Consider the following 16883-nt stretch of genomic DNA (forward strand, 5'->3'; position numbering starts at 1 on the left):
CAGAATGATGAGCTACATAATATATTTGAATAAAAAACTAACTTCTGAAGGAATAAAGAGCAATACTATATGTGGATGTTAAGAAATATTGAATACTGTTATATACTATTTGGAGTAAACATGTAACACAAGTATAAAAATTCATGAAGTAATAAAAATTTATTTCTGTGTTTCATTTCTTTGCAATGAAAGATAAGAGAAAAGAGTTTATTTTGGGTTTGTCAAGCTATCTTGTTTTATATATGTGTGCTTGTGTATGTACACATATTTAATGTTATAATTAAAAGTAGGGGAAATCAACTAAGGGTATAACTCTGTGTTGGAGAATGTGCCTAGCAGGCACAAGGCTATAGTTTATCTTCCAGTACTAATACAGGGGGGTGAAATATGACAGACTTTGATGAGGATGATGCAAACTTGACACATCAAATCATTCACATAGTATTACACATGTGTAGGGCAGATATTCAAGGAGTTTCTTCTTTATCCTGTTCATTTTCTCAGTAGGAATAGCTTTCTCCTGCATCTATTCCTTTTGGTCAAAGATAGGTAGGGTAGGAAAAAAGATCCCTAACAGAAAAGCAGGGTTCATTTGTGATGTTAATCAAGCATGATCTTGAGTCATTTTCCTGCTTCTTTGTACCTCAATTTTCTGCCTCTGGACAATAACGCAGAGAAATTGTTTATATTGCAATTTCAAATCTATGTTGATGCACTCAAAATAAAATTATTATTCACAGAGTGACATCCATTATCTCTCTATACTTATTGTAAACTAGTTAAAAGTTATGGTGACTAATGGCATGGTTATGTCTCCTAGGACCAAGTGCTATAGTTTCAGAGTATCTGTTTTATGCTATACTCTGTGACAGGTTGCATTTGTATAGTGTTGTCAGATGTGGTACTCATGGCTAAAGCTGACCTGGTTATAGTACTGAAATGGAAGCATATACCCTAATGGAGGCCAGACATAAAATAAAAGAATCTGAGCACAAATTATCTTGCCTGCTGTTTTTATGCTATTTCTTTTTTATTTATTTATTTGTTTGTTTATTATGTATACAATATTCTGTCTGTGTATATGCCTGCAAACCAGAAGAGGGCACTAAACCTCATTACAGATGGTTGTGAGCCACCATGTGGTTTCTGGGAATTGAACTCAGGACCTTTAGAAGAGCAGGCAATGCTGTTAACTGCTGAGCCATCTATCTCTACAGCCCCTTTTGTGCTATTTCTTGGTGTTCACCAAGCTATGGAAAATTACTGGCCAATGAAATTATTATCTTCTGAAAGAGCAATGCCTTCATTTTTTTCCTACTATGTGTGAGTCAATCCCCATTCTTTCCCAAATGAGTATGTACAGAGGTAATTACCAATAAAAGCTACATTGACCAGGATTTGAGCCACCTAGTTTATACAGTTCTTACGTTTGCATAGAGATTTATTTGGCATTAAAATATCATGAAAGTCTATCTAAATATAATGCCAGTTCTTTGAAGTATTAAATCTTATGAGTATGACCTAACTGGTAATTTGCTTGGTTTTAACTGTGTTTGCTTTTTAAAAATAAAACACTACTTTGGGAATGTGTAGGTAGCTCAGTGGAAAAGAAGCAATATTGTAACTACTTTGCTTGATGCTGTACCAGTAAGTAACCAGCTGATAAAGTAAATCTGTCACGCCGATTTTGGTGCGGTGTAGTTTATCCTTGTGTTTATTCTGTGAATACATTACACTGGTTGAAAAGCAGAAAAATAATTTCTGGATGGGTGTTGGGGGATTTTTGCCTGTATGTTTATAGAAAGGTACGTTTGCCTGTGTGTATGTGGGAGAGAAGGTATGTTATGAGAAGAAAATGTGGTAGTGTTTCTTTTGAACTACCGAACTATCACTACCACCACCAGTGTTCCCAAAGTCACAGTTCCCAAGATTTTATACAGGCACTTTTAAAGTCATCTTTAGGTCAACGGGATACCAGTCTTTCCATCACCCTAAATCATTTAAGTTCCATATCAGAACAAATAATACAGTCAGTTGTTTATCACTGTTTTGAATTTCTCTAATTTAGGGTCAAGTAATCTTATGTATATTAAAAGAAAGCAACTCCATATATTATTATCTTTTTAATTTTCAGTATAGAAAAGACTTGCATAAAATCTAAAGTAAATGTAAAAATATGGTAGAATGACAAATTATGTCCAGATTCTTTCTAGACTTTAGTTCTATACAATGATTTCATTGTACTGTGGCTCAACATAGTGGGCTGTTTTCCCTTTGGATATTCAGAGGTGTGTTATGTGGCTTGCCACTCTTGTGAAACACACTGGGTTGATTGGTCAAGTCATCAGTTACTGTTTTGCAGTGGTCATCAGTTACTGTATTTTGAAGTTGCAATCACCCCAACGATGTCTTTACATGGCATGAACGTAGCACATGCATCCTTACACTTACTATTACCACATAGAGTCTTAAATAGTCCAGTACATGATACACTGCATACATATTATTTATCTTCTTATGCTTATATTGTCTGAGTCCTGTGTGTTTTTACTCTGCTCCACAGATATAAGTCTGATCATTTATATTTTAATGGTGTTATTCTTTACAAATATTTTTACTCACATAAAACAGTGTCACTGAACATATAAATTAATATTCCTATGGATTGTTTGTTATGCAGAATTTTTGGCTCTTTCTTGAACTCTAGTTTGAAGATGACTAAATGAATATCATCATTTTTCAAAGTTCCACTCTTGACATTCTTGTAAGGTAATCTTACCAACTTGTTTGTGTTGTTGTTTGTTGTTCTAGTTGTGCGGGTCTTTTTCAGTTGAGATTCTTAGTAGCAGCACACTGTATGAATAATTTATTCAATCAACAGCATATTATGCTACGGACTATTGGCTAAACAACAAAGATACAACAACAAACAATACAATTCCCCGGAACTATGGAACTTCATATTTGTGAAGAAACAAGACATAAAAGTAATCACATTTGTTTTTTCTTGGTTCCCTTAAATAATTCAGTGAGTTCACTGTTTTCCAAGCACAAAAATTTGTATTACACAGGTTAGAATTTCTTAGCTTCCATTAATAATTTTAATTTTGAATCTCTTTCTATAGCATGCTAAAATTCTAATTAAATGGGCTAAACATTTTGTTCATGGTCATAAATATATGGATAAACAGAATGAATGGAGAACTAATTTTTATTTGACTGTTGCTCTTATATTTAATACTTTAATATTAAATATAATTAAAAAATAATAATGCATTATAAGTCATTAACTAGATTTTTTTCCCAAATGCAATTATCTGACATATTTATAGCCCTCAAAAGTTCACAACATGTTTTTCAAAAACTGTTCCAGAATATATTCCTGTTGATTAAGCTTCTTCAGTTGATTAGCAGAGTTAAGTATATACTTCAGTAGTTCAACTGCTTGAATAAAACTGTCTATTGGCTATGGGCAAGGGCAATACCAATCCAAAATCGGAAACACTTTTGTTATGCTCTTATGGATAAGGATATATCTATAGCAGATGGCAGCAGTGATATGCATGTATTTGCTACATAGGGGCTTTATGGATTAATTACTTATATCTTCTTCATATAAAATTGTTTTTGCCCCCAGTCTAAAAAAACAATATATCAGAAACATGGAATCTCACATATTTAAAAGTGATACTTGGTAAATTTAACTAATAAATTGATAATTATAATGTAATCATTATCTCTAATATATATCATAAGGGCTATAATAGTGTCAAAATGAATGTAACTAAACTATAAAATTATTTTAATAATGGTGTAAGGGGAAATGTATCCTAAACCAGGGTGAGGTTTTTATGTTGAAAGAGATTTAGAAAAGTTTCTGCTGCAACACAGAACATTGACCTGACATTTCATTAAGTGAACTCTGTTGCTAATCTTTGTTTCTTTGTTTGGTTTTGTTTTTCGAGAGAGTGTTTCTCTGTGTAGCTTTGGTGCCTGTCCTGGAACAAGATCTTATAGATCAAGCTGGCCTCAAACTCACAGAGATCCACTTGCCTCTGCCTCCCGAGTACTGGGGTTAAAGTTGTGCATCACCACTGCCCAACTGAACTCTGTGTTCTTTTAAAGAATGTGTATTGCCTAATTATACCTGTGACTAGGTTCTTGAATATTTATAGAATTATAGTAGAAGTTTCATCAGTTAAATATTGAAAGACAATGTCAAAAAATGCTCTTCACTGTGGAAAATACTCGCACTGTTTAGTGCCATAACCCCGGTGGAAGCATTCCAACTCCACTCCCATGAACTCACTAAAGAAACAGAAAGGGATGTATGTAACTGTACCAGGAAAACAGAAAGGGATGTATGTAACTGTACCAGGAAAGATGTATTTTGTACCTTTCTGTTTCTTTATGGGACATGGGAAAAAGTAGAATGCTGTGTTTCCCATTTCTTTTTCAGAGAAGGTAAAATTCTTTCTCATTTGTGTCCTTACTTCAGGCATGAATTCCTTAAAAACTACTTAATAGTAAAAAAAGGATAGTGGAACAAAGAGAGTTGACTATTTGACAGGATATTCTTTCTCATTGGAGCCTTACATATGCTAAACTCAATCTACTGGCACTGTGCTCATCATAAACATCCTTTGACCGAAAAATGGAAACGGAAAATGTGGTACATTTACACAATGGAGTACTACACAGAAGAAAAAAAATGTCACCTTGAATTTTACAGGCAGATGGATGGAGCTAGAAAACATCATTTTGAGTTAGGTAACCACAGGCCATCAATACTCTTTGCTTTACTCTCACTTTTCTGGGCAGATGAAGTGTTTTAGTGAAGAAAAATAGAGCAATACTCTTTTTGTCATGGAAGGCTTCACTTTTCACAGACCACTGCTTCAGAGAATTCCCTACTTGATTAATGTGACAGCTGATCTCTGTCTCTACCACAGGACATTTCATTCACTTATATTAAAATGATATCATTCTTTGAACTATGTTGGATGGGGAAAAAACACCGAGGATTTCCTTTAGAGGAAGTCAGTAAAAATTAAAGTAGAAAGAATAACAATGTGAAGACCTTGTGTAACTTTTGTTTTAAAAATTCTCTAGATCCAAGATAATAACTAAGCAAAGATCCCATGTTCTCTCAGCAGGATAGAATGGGCATATAACACAAGTTTATATTGAAACACAATGAGGAGAAATTGTTATAATGAAAATTCTAATCATTGTTAGACCATAGTCACAAAATCAGCATTGTTTATTCTGTTTTTAAAACTATTTAGTATAATCTGAAACATACAAAATAGCCTAAATAATTGAATCCTAACAATGTATTCTATCTGGATTTCATTAGGTATCACTTTAAAACCTCATTGACATAATATGTATGCAACTGGGTAACACAAGGACAAACAGAAGTCTGTTGTTTGAAGAATGGGGATATACTAAATGTAATAGGAACTACAATCGATAGATATTTATTTCACATAAAAGTGCATGATATTTGTCAAGATATACAGAACTAATACTTCAAGCTTTCAAAAAACCCAAAATGCATTAATAAGAAATACTTATAATGATGTAAAAATTAAATATATATATATATATCATAATTATATGACAACTTCATGAAAAATTAAATGTTTGTCATCAGTGAGCACACTATCATTATAGCAAATAGCTTACTAGAAGTAGTTGCCAATGGTTTTCAGTTTCCAAGGAGATAACTCATTTGAATTGGCACTAGGTTAAGCAAGTCTAGAAATGCTTCTCCTTTCATGTATGGAGGTATCCATGGAGTTAATTAATGACTTCAAGGAGATGTGTCTCTTCATGCTGTGGCTTTGTTATTTCTCTATTACATGTTTGTGATCACGTAGGCCCTTTCTACAAGGTGATAGATGGTTACCAATACATGCATGCAGCCATATCTAGATTATCAGTTAGCAGCTTCTCTCCAAATAGTATTTCCTTCTCATAATGAAACTTCTGTTTTTTCATTAGTTATTTGAGAATTTCATACATATCTTGACCAGATTCACCCCAATTCTCCAATCTTCCCAGATCAAATCCCCTTTCATTATGTCATTATGCATCCACCTTACTTCATATTTTTCTTTTTTTAATGTATATCCATCAAATCCAATTTCTGCACATGTAGCCTGCTGTTGGTGTATGGTTCACTTGCCAGGAGCTGTATTGTTAAAACTGATTTGGTAAGGGTCTCAGCTTCGTCCTTCACTGCCTCATGCAAGCAACTAAATCTCCTTTGATCATCAATTTATTCATCTATAAATAAACAAAACCAGACATACTTATGTATGCCTGCAATCTGAGTACTTGAGCAGCAGAGGCAGCAGCCTTATAGGTTCAAGTCCTCTTTAGATTAACCAATTTGTGAGGAGCTTGACTCTTCAGTTTTAATATACAAAGGAAGCATTTAAGTTCTGAATATGTGATATAAATAACCAATTCTAAAAAAGGTTTTTGTGGGGAGGAACTTTATCTAATATTTTTCTAGAACACACAGAGAAAACACACAGACAAATTTGTATTAATATTTGTCATTGATTGGGTATTAAGAATGGTCTTTGCTCCACATATATTAACTAAAGTTCTCTATAATAAATCTGACAGGTAAAAACATTGTGTCTCCCTCTTGTTTTTGAGACAGTGTTTCCTGAAGAGTCAAGTTCCTCACAAATTGATCAATTTGATTTATAACAAAGATGATCTGAAAGGGGGTAAAAGGCTGAGTTTATTTTGGGGAAACTCTGTCTTCTGTCATCCAAAACTATTAAAATACTTTTAAAATTCATGAATATACATAGTTAATATAGTGTCACATTAAAACCATTGCTCTTCTCTCACCCTCCCGTTCTTAACTATCTGTAAGGCTTTGCACAGATCGAGACTTCATGGCCTGTCCCCTGACTACTTTATTGTTTACAGTTGTTGTTCTGTTGGCTACGTCCACAAAAACACAGACAATAGGTGATCTTACAGCAGCAAATTTCAAAGAAGGGAAAAACACACACGATAATATTACTAACAATGAAAACTAAAATAACAGGAGATAGCTACCACTGGTCATTAATATCCCTTAATGTAAGTGGACTCAACTCACAAATAAAGAGATACAGGCTAACAAATTAGATACAAAAAATAGAATTCATCCTTCTGTTTTATACAAGAAACACACCTCAAGCTCAAAAACAGACATCGACTCAAAGTTAAGTGTTGGGGAAATTTTTCCAATAAAATGGACCGAAGAAGCAAGCTGGTTTAGCTATCCTAATATCTAATGAATTAGACTTCAAACTAAAATCAATAAAAAGAGACAAAGAAGGACATTTTATATTAGTCACAGGAAAAATTCATCAAGAGGAAATCACAGTACTGAACATCTATGCCTCAAATACAAGGGCACAGTCATATGTGAAAGAAACACTTCTAAAGCTTAAATCACACCTTAAACAACACACAGTCATAGTGGGAGACTTCAACACTCCAGTCTCACCACTGGACATGTCAGTCAGACAGAAAATTAACAAATAAATAAGGAAACTAACATATGTTATGACTCAAATGGACTTAACAGACATCTATAGAACATTCCATCCAAACATAAAAGAATATAACTTCTTTTTAGCACCTCATGGAACCGTCTCAAAAATTGACCACATATTAGGCAATAAAACAAACCTCAACAGATACAGAAATATTGGAATAACCCGTGTATCTAATTGAACCACCATGACTTAAAATTCAAATTCAACAGCAACACTAATTCCAGAAAGTCCACAAAAAAAGGGAAATTAAACAATGCTCACAGGAAGCATCAATGGGTCAAGGAAGAAAGAAAGAAAGAAAGAAAGAAAGAAAGAAAGAAAGAAAGAAAGAAAGAATAAAATTAAAGACTTCTTAAAATTCAATAAAAATGACTACACTACATACACAAATTTATGGGACACAATGAAAGCACCGTTAAGAGAAAATTTAATAGCACTAAATACCTGCATAAAGAATCTGGAAAAAATCCCACACTAGTGAATTAACAGAACATAAGAAAACTCTAGAACGCAACAATGCAAACTCAACCAGAATAACTAGACATCAGGAAACAATTAAGTTGAGAGCTGAAATCAACAAATAGTAACAAAGAAAACAATACAAAGAATCAATGAGACAAAAAGTTGGTTCATTGAGAAAATAAACAAAAGATATAAACCTTTATCCAATCTAACCAATAGGCAGAGAGAATATCCAAATTAATAAAATCAGAAATGAAAAGGGAGATATAATAACAGACATTGAGGAAATCTTGAAAATCATGAGGTCATATTTTGAAAATCTATACTCCACAAAATTTGAAAACTTAAAGGAAATGGACAACATTCTAGATAAATATCACTTACCAAAATTAAATCAAGACCAGATAAGCAAATTAAATAGATGTATAACTGCTAAAGAAACAGAAACAGTCATCAAAAATCTCCCAACCAAAAAAAAAAAAAGCTCAAGACCAGGATTCTACAAGATTTTCAAGGAAGAACTAATATCAGTACTCTTCAAATTGTTCTACACAATAGATACACAAGGAAGGAACATTGCCAAACTCTTTTTATGAGGCAACAATTATCCTGTTCAGCTCATTTTTAAGCAGTCATGTTGGTGAGACTTTATGAGTATAGCTTCTGACAATCCTGGGGGGCACAATCTCACTCCAGTTGGTTGTCTAATACCTAAATGGGCATCTCTGAAAGCATACACAAAAGAAACATCAGCTGGGTACAGTGAAACACATCTTTAATTACATCTCTTGGGTGACAGAGCTCTTGGATCTCTATAAATGCAAGAACATTCTGGACTACAAAGTGATCTTCAGGACAGCCAGAACTACATAATTGTATGAAGGCCATTTGTTTGGTCCCTGCTGCCTAGAATCAAAATAATCACACAGAAGTTGTATTAATTACAACACAGCTTGGCCTATTAGCTTATGTATATTTGTAGTTCACTCTTATCTCTTAAATTAACCCATTCCTATTATTTATATAATATATTATAAATAAATAAATAAATATATATATATATATATATATATATATATATATATATATATAGTAGGCTTATGGCCTACTGCCAATATTCCAGTTGCCATCTCCCTGACTATGCCTCCTTTCTCCCAGCATTAAGTTTAGTTTTCCCCACTTAGCTCTGTCCTGCCCTGCTATAGGCTCAAAGCCATTTCTTTATTCTTTAACCAATAAAAGCAACACATATACAGAAAGACTTCTCACATCATTTCTCCTTTTTTGTTTAAATAAAAAAGGCTTTAACTTTAACATAATAAAATTACATACAACAAAACAGTTATCAAACAAGAATTGCAGTTACAATATTTAAATCTACTTTATCTTTTATCATAATGAAGAAAACTGTAAATATAACTATTCTTCAACTCCATCAAAGACCTCAGAAAGATATAATATTACCTAAGCAAACAGAAAGTGCATCATAAGCAACTTCCAATACTCTAGAATTGAGCGAGACATTTCACTGCTTGGACAGTCACCCAAAGTTCTTCTGTAGTGTTGGGCCATTCATTTTTAGCCTACTGGCCCCTAGTATCTGGCAGACTTTTGCATAAAGCAGGAAATTTGAAGATCTGTTGTGCTTTGTAATGGCAAAGTCCATCAGTTGCTTTCTTCGGTGTCCTGAAGAATGTCTTGCAGACTCTTTCATGAAAGAGGAACCCCAAAGGATTGTCTCACCTTTAGGGAAGTTCAGCAGTCATTTTTATTTCATGGGTCCTGCATGTCCAGTTCATCAAACTTTCTAGGAAAGAGCAGTTACTTGCCCAAATGGCTAACAAACTCCATGAGGAGCCTCATCTATGACCATCTTCCTCTTGAAGTAGATTCTGGCCAGGAGCAAATGTGTCTCTTTGTCATTATAAGTCCTAAATTCTTAAAACATTTTAAATGCCATTTTCTTAAGGTCTCTGAAAGATTTGAAGAATACTTATCCAACTGAAATGTATTTCTGTATATCTAGAAAACCTAATTAACATGACTAAAAGCCTGACTAGTATAGATGATTATCTATTAACCTTTATTTCTTAATTACACATTTCATTTTGAAATGAGCTGCACAAACACAATACCTTAATCAAGAACAGAAATATATTTTTAACAAGTTTGGAAAAAACCCTTTCTCCTTTTATTTGCTTTTCCACCTGGACACTTAGAAAATGAAGTCAGATTGATTTACAGTTTGTGGTTATAATAACTTGATCAGTGTAAAAGATTAGAGATCAGTGTGGCTCTTATAATGGAGTTCCATGAATAATCCACGTGACTGGTTTATATATTCTGCAATGGTAGAAGACCCATAAAGAAGATCCAGACTACTACCATATGTAGTAAATAGGGGCGGTGGGGCTGCGTTCTCAGCACCTCCGGCCGCCTGCCCGGCTAGCTTATGCCCGAAATAACAACACACAAACTGTATTCATTTAAACACTGCTTGGCCCATTCTCTTCTAGGCTAATTCTCACATACTAATTTAGCCCATTTCTAATCATCTGTGTGTAGCACCCCAAGGTGTGCTTACCAGGAAGATTTTAGCCTATGTCCATCCTGGGTAGGAGCTTCATCCCAGGAGCAGGGCATGGCGTCTCTCTCAGGCATCTGCTCCCAAGAGGAGAGCTGTCGAGACTCTGAGCTCACTTCCTCTTCCTCCCAGCGTTCTGTTTACTCCTCCCACCTATCCTCTAACCAATAAAATGGGCCAAGGCAGTTCCTTTATTAGCCAATGACCTGCCTCCATCATTTCCCCTTTTTCGGTTTAAACAACAACAACAAAAAAAAGCTTTAACATAGCAAAATTACATATAACGAAACAGTTATCAAGTAAAAGTTACAATAATCTTTATCATAACTAAGGAAAACTATAACTATAACTAACTATTCTTAACTCCATCAAAGACTCCAGAAAGATACAATACTACCTAAGCAAACAAGAAAAAAGCAACTTTTAAAACTCTAGAAATGACAGAGACATCTCGCTGCCTGGACAGTCACCCAAAGTTCCTCTGTACCGTTGGGGCATCCATCTTCAGCCTTCAGGCCCATGGTATCCAGCAGACATTTCCATAAAGCAGGAAAATTCAAAGTCAGTTCAGTCACTATCTGTTGTGTCCTGAAGAATGTCTCGCAGACTCTTTCATGAATCAGGAACCCCGAAAGATCATCTCACCTTAGGCAAGTTCAGTAGTCTTCTCTCTGCAGGTTCTCTGTGTCCAGTTTATGCAGTAGTCCAGGCAAGAGCAGTTTCTTGCCCAAATGGCTATCAAACTCCATAACAAGCCTCTTCGTTGCCCATCTTCCTCTTGAAGTAGATTGGTGCTGCCAGGAGCAGAGTGTCTCATTGTCATGAAAAGTCCTCAGTTATTAAATCATTAAATGTCCTATTCTGTAATCTTTGAAAGACATGAGGAATGTCTATCTAAAATATATCTCTATATATCTAGAAAATATTAACTAACATGACTACAAACTTGACTATTATGATTATCTATAAACAACCTATATACATTACATTTTTAAATGAACTACACAATCACAATACCTTAATAAAGATCAGAAATACATATACATATAACAAAATTGACCTTAAATCTCTATCAATAAAGCAAAATCTATACTAATGCAAATTATTCATATCTATATCATATCCCCCTTTAAATGTAAAAGAACATTTATAAACATTTTTTTGGGAATATGGGCACAGTTATTTCTCTCCAAACTGCTTCCTGCTGAATGGGGGCGTCGTTAATTAGGTCTTTCATGGTATAACCTTTGTGCTAGCTTCATCTCAGTTGGCAGTTGAGCGAAGCAATTTTCTGAAGGTGTTCACACCAACCCTTCAGGGGGGCGTGGTCCGTCATACCAAATCGGAATAGAAGAAATGAACAGCGTCTCATCCTCTGTGAAAACAAAATGAGAAACTCCTTTCCAAAGTATCATATCCTTAGATCCAAATTCAAAATATCTATGTTGGATTAGTTCAGCAGTATTTATAAATAAATATCTTTTAGCAGCTGTTGCTCCTTCCTCAGCATTCAAATAATTCAAAGAGAGCATAATAGCATACAGTATCAAGATTCTCTGTGTATTTTCCATCTTTGTACAGCTTTGTTTTAACCTCTATTTCGTTTATTTTTACTTTTAACTTTTTGCTTTTTGAGACAGGTTCTCTGTATCTTTGACCTGAAGTAACTCTGTAGACCAGGCTGTCTTTGAACTCTCAGAGATCCACCTGTCTCTGCCTCACAGGCATTGGGATTAAAGGCGTGTGCTACCACACCTTGAAGTCACAGAGGTCTATCTCCCTCTGCCTACCAAGTGTTGGGATTAAAGGTGTGTACCACACACAACTCTCTTCCTTTTTTTTGTTACTTTAAGAACTTTAAATTTTAGTCTGCATATATTTTTTTTTTTTTTTTAGTTTTTCGAGACAGGGTTTCTCTGTAGCTTTGGAGCCTGTCCTGGAACTAGCTCTTGTAGACCAGGCTGGCCTCGAACTCAACAGAGATCCGCCTGCCTCTGCCTCCCAAGTGCTGGGATTAAAGGCGTGCGCCACCACCGCCCGGCTTAGTCTGCATATATTTTTAACACACTTCAAACCATTTAGAAATTTTCTTTGTCTTTGAATCTCTCTTTACTGTATATCTCTCTTTTTCTGACCACACGAGTCTTTAATTTACCAAGCAATATCAGTAGGATTAAAGGCGTGGCTTTGCCGGCTGGATCCAGCCCATTCCTTAGCTTTCCAGCCTCATGGCTGAGGTACTGGCTGTAGCCAGCAAGCGAGCTTCAGCAGCCCGTGCTTGCAAACTGCACAAACTGCCTGCGTAAAAGAGTCAGAGTTTGTCCTGGCAGGACAGCCCAGAAAGCCGGCATTTTTAAATGGCGCAGCTTTTTTCCTGCTATGGCTGAAAAGCGAAAAGCATGTGTTCAGCTTTTCGTCAACACCATTTAAGTGTTTCGTGGCAGGACCTCTTAATGAGCTGCAGGCTTTGCAGCTAAAGCTGAGTCAGGAAGCCTCTCTTAGATGAGGCGCTTGCTTGCCTCTAGCAAGCAGAGTAGAACCAAGAAATTGCTGCTACCAAGAAACCAGGCACAATGCTTTCATTTTGTTCTAGAATTACTTCTCAAGCTGTCTCAGGCTTTATGTGGAAGCAGTTGTCCATGTGGGCGCCATCTGTAGTAAATAGGGGTGGTGGGGCTGCGTTCTCAGCACCCCCGGCCGCCTGCCCGGCTAGCTTATGCCCGAAATAACAACACACAAACTGTATTCATTTAAACACTGCTTGGCCCATTCTCTTCTAGGCTAATTCTCACATACTAATTTAGCCCATTTCTAATCATCTGTGTGTAGCAACCCAAGGTGCGCTTACCAGGAAGATTCTAGCCTATGTCCATCCTGGGTCAGAGCTTCATCCCAGGAGCAGGGCATGGTGTCTCTCTCAGGCATCTGCTCCCGAGAGTCGAGACTCTGAGCTCACTTCCTCTTCCTCCCAGCGTTCTGTTCTGTTTACTCCTCCCACCTATCCTCTAACCAATAAAATGGGCCAAGGCAGTTCCTTTATTAGCCAATGACCTTCCTCCATCAACCATATACTGAAAAACGTGAAAAATTTCTCCTTCCTCCAATGCTGTAGGACAATGGTCTTTTATCCTTTTATCCACTTGTATAATTTTTAAAAAAGTGCCGATTGGCCAGTAACCAGGCAGGAAGTAGAGGTATATCAACAAGAATTATGGGCACAGAAAAGTTTCAGTCTGCAGTCGTGACCCAGACACAAAGGAAGCCAGACACAGAGCAAGCAAGATGTGACTGCCTCGCCAAAAAAGGTACCAAGCCACGTGGCTAACATAAACAAGAACTATGGGCTAATTTAAGTTATAAGAGTTAATAAAAAGCCTGAGCTACTAGGCCAATGGGTTTATGATTAATGTAGACTAAATAACTGTGTTTAGTGTAGAGGAAAGGATCAGCACAATTTATGAGAAAACTAGCAAGGTGGATAAAAGAAGTAATCAACATGGAAGAAAAACTCAACAAGGAAATTGAGACTTTGTAGAAAAAGAACAAATAGACATGTTGAAAATAAAAAATAAAATAATATAGAATCACTTTTACATAGTGATTTAACATAGCACTAATAGATTTAACCAGGGGAAAGAAAATTTATCAAGGAAGAAAGAGACAGTAGACAAATTCAACAACAGTAATGTTAAAAATGAATATTACCACAATGTCCAAGAACTATTAGCTATGATAAAGAGTTCAAATCTATCGAGGATGTAGAAGAAACTGAGATAAATCAATAGAGGCAAAGGTGATACATTTAATGAAATGATAGTAGAAAAATTTCCAAACAGAAAAAGAAATGGACATTCAAACAAGAGGTCCATCTGGAATGTCGTGTAGACATGGAATGCCGCATAGACATGATCAAAGTTTCTATATGGTAAGTGTCAAAATTACAAAGCAAAATATATATATTTTAAAAGCAGCAAGGAAACACTAACATCTCACTTACAAAAGAAAACATCAGAATATCATCAGTTCTATCAGCAGCAGCATTAAGTCAAGAAAACAAGTCATGATATTTTTAAGCATTCAAAGTAAAGAACTTCTAACTAAGATTGCTGCACACAGAAAGTTTATCTTTCTATAACCGATTCTGAGATGAGAACATTTTAGAGTAAGTTAAAATGAAGACAGTTTATGAACAACCAAGCCAGTGCTCCAGGAGGGATTCAAAGGAACACTATGCACTGTAGCAATCATGGAAGCAAGAGTAGATGAAAGAACAAAATCAGGAAAGAAAATATGAACATAGGAAAACTATATAGAAGTCCATAAGGTATGACAAAGTAGCCAACAAAACCTAATTATTATTAATAGAGCACAGAAAAAAGAATAAACAGTAATCCATCCATGCAGAAAATAACCAATGACATCATATTATTTAGTAAACAGTAGTCAAATAATGACCTTACATGTAAATGGTTTCAATTCACCAACAGACACACAGACTGAAAGCCTATATTGAAAAACGAATCCTGCTGTCCCTAAGAAACAATGGTAAAGACATCCATAGACTGAGAGTCAAAGGATGGAAGCCAATGTATCAAGAATGGGGAAAAAGAGACTTGAAAATAAGCTGGTGTTACTATTCTGATATAAAATAATGTAGACTTTACACAAAACTATTGAGAAGAGATAAAGAAAGCCAATGCATATTAAAGAAGGGAACAATTCAACAAGATACCACAATTTTATATGTACCAGAAACTGAAGCTTCCAATGTTGTGATGATAACACCAATGGTCGTGAAAGGTCATGCATGTCTTGATGCAGCCTTACTGGGTGATGTCAATCACCTGTCTCATCTTTAGATAGGTCGTGTGGACATAAAGTAAACAAGAGACCTCAGTCAGAGTTAAACTGTAGCATGGATCAAATGGATGAGTACAAAAAATTGCTTCCAAAGGAAACAATACTGATTTCTCTCAAGTTGTGAAACTTTCTTTAAAATATACAACATTCCAGGTCACAAATCAAGTCCTGTCAAATGAAAAACATAGAAAGCCTTCAGTATCATATCAATGAAAGTAGAAATTACAGTTAAACTTTTTTTTACAAACTATTCATAAATAGGAAGATTTAAAAATATGCACTGTCGGATGATTTTTTACTCTGCAAGTCAAAGTTAGGTAACATTATCTTTGTATTTATTACTCTTCAAGCATTTTTTTTTTAAAATTATAGTTACTATGTAGGCTACTGAAAAATGTGTTACTGTACCGCAAATTTTGGACACTGAGATCTTTTTCATTTCTGTAGAGATGTTCCTGTAATTCTTGTTGATTAAAAACTTTACTTAAAAAAAATAAAAAATAAAAATATGCACTGAATGACAAGAAGAAAGAGTCACATCCCTTAGGACTGGAGTAACAGAAGGTTATGAGCTGCCATGTGTGTGCTGGGAAAGACCTGGGTCCTCTTGAAGAGAAGCCAGTGTTCTTAACTACTGGGTCATGTCTCAAGCTCAACAATAAAGACTTTTGACAGCACCAAAATGAGAAACAGAAAACAACAGGTTTTGTTGACTGGAAATGCTAGGTGGTTCCAGCTATCAATGTAGACAATCCACTCATAATTTATATGATCTTGAAGTGTGATGTAAGTGCATATCAAATATATGATCAAGTACAAAATTACAAATTGCTTGGGGTCACTGTGAAGCTCACAAACAAAAATGTTAAATTCACAAGACTCCAAGAATCTTCTTGTTTATAATTGCATGTCTCAAGAAAGCAAGCTATAAATGTCAGTCAAGAGGACTGGCATTTCATTTCAGGGAACAGAGAAGGCTATGACTGCATTTTAAGGAATCGCGATTATAGGCAGAATGTCCTGCAAAGCATATATCTTTCTGCTACCATTTAATAACTAAACTCAGTCGCAGTGGGGTGAGATTCAGTCTTCCAGTGTTCTGAAATAAAAGCTCAGTGTGCAATTGCAGATATTTGCTATTTCTGGTGGCCCAAGAGAAAATGAGAACCTCCTCAGAATACATAATTTCAAGAGCATGTAATCATCACTGATGACATACGGTTGAGAGTCATCAAGTTCTGAATGTTCTCTTTCACAATACATGGTATATCCAGACTTTGGGAATATACACTCTAAACAACACAAATAAATGATGACTGACCCTACTATTGACCATGAATCAAAAAAGGAGGAAGGCTTTATAGGCCATAAGCTTTAATTCTGATCTATGCATGGATTCT

Source organism: Microtus oregoni, unplaced genomic scaffold, assembly GCF_018167655.1.
Source record: "Microtus oregoni isolate MIOR12 unplaced genomic scaffold, Mior012 000088F_ref0000325, whole genome shotgun sequence".
NCBI classification, from domain to species: domain Eukaryota; kingdom Metazoa; phylum Chordata; class Mammalia; order Rodentia; family Cricetidae; genus Microtus; species Microtus oregoni.